The 684-nt window shown below is 50.9% G+C and overlaps 1 pseudogene; it reads right to left on the bottom strand.

Moving 5' to 3' along the window:
- Positions 1 to 274: 274 nt before the first annotated feature.
- Positions 275 to 393, bottom strand: LOC118614724 (annotated as a pseudogene).
- Between the last annotated feature and the right edge of the window lie 291 nt (positions 394 to 684).

Below are 684 nucleotides of genomic sequence, written 5' to 3'. Positions count from 1 at the left end.
CCCTCCGTCCCATCATCTAGACCCTGGCTCACCCCAGTGCAAGACTTTTTCTCAGCTCCTGGCTTCTCCCTGCCTACTCTCAGCTCTCACTTCTGGCCTTCCCCCACAGGCCTTCTCTCAGCCCACTCAGTACTCCTCCTAAGTCCCAACCAGGGATGCCATGTCCAGCTATTGAGGTTGTGTGTATAACTGCATGTTGAAGGATGTCTTCCAGAACTATGAAACTTGGTAGGCATGACAATCACTTGGTAGTCTATCACCACCATCTTTCCTCAATCTATGGCACCTGGAATTCCTAGGTAGTCTCCCATCCAAGTACTAACCAGGCCCAACCCTGCTTAGCTGCTGAGATCAGACAAGATCAGGCGCGTTGAAGTTGGCCTGGCCGTAGACTTGCCTCATTCTTAATTTCTGCCTTGTACCTCCTTCAGCCTCCCCATTCCTTTTCCACATGGGCTACCTGCTCTCAGTCTCCAGGACCCTTTCTCCAGCAAAAGTTATTTCCTTCCCCTCAACCCCTCACTGTAGGACATGGAAGATCATCTCTGACCCCATGTCTGGATCCTCCCACTCCCAATCCCTCCTCCAATCTTTCCCAGTCAGGCTGGAACTTTCTCTTGGATCACAAATCTCATGGCCATGGTTTTTCCCAGCTCAACTCTCTAAGTGTGGTATAGCTCTTAC

This window comes from Rousettus aegyptiacus, unplaced genomic scaffold (assembly GCF_014176215.1).
Source record: "Rousettus aegyptiacus isolate mRouAeg1 unplaced genomic scaffold, mRouAeg1.p scaffold_m13_p_2, whole genome shotgun sequence".
NCBI lineage: Eukaryota > Metazoa > Chordata > Mammalia > Chiroptera > Pteropodidae > Rousettus > Rousettus aegyptiacus.
Note: the sequence above shows the minus strand (reverse complement) of the source record. Positions and strands in the feature narration are given on the sequence as shown.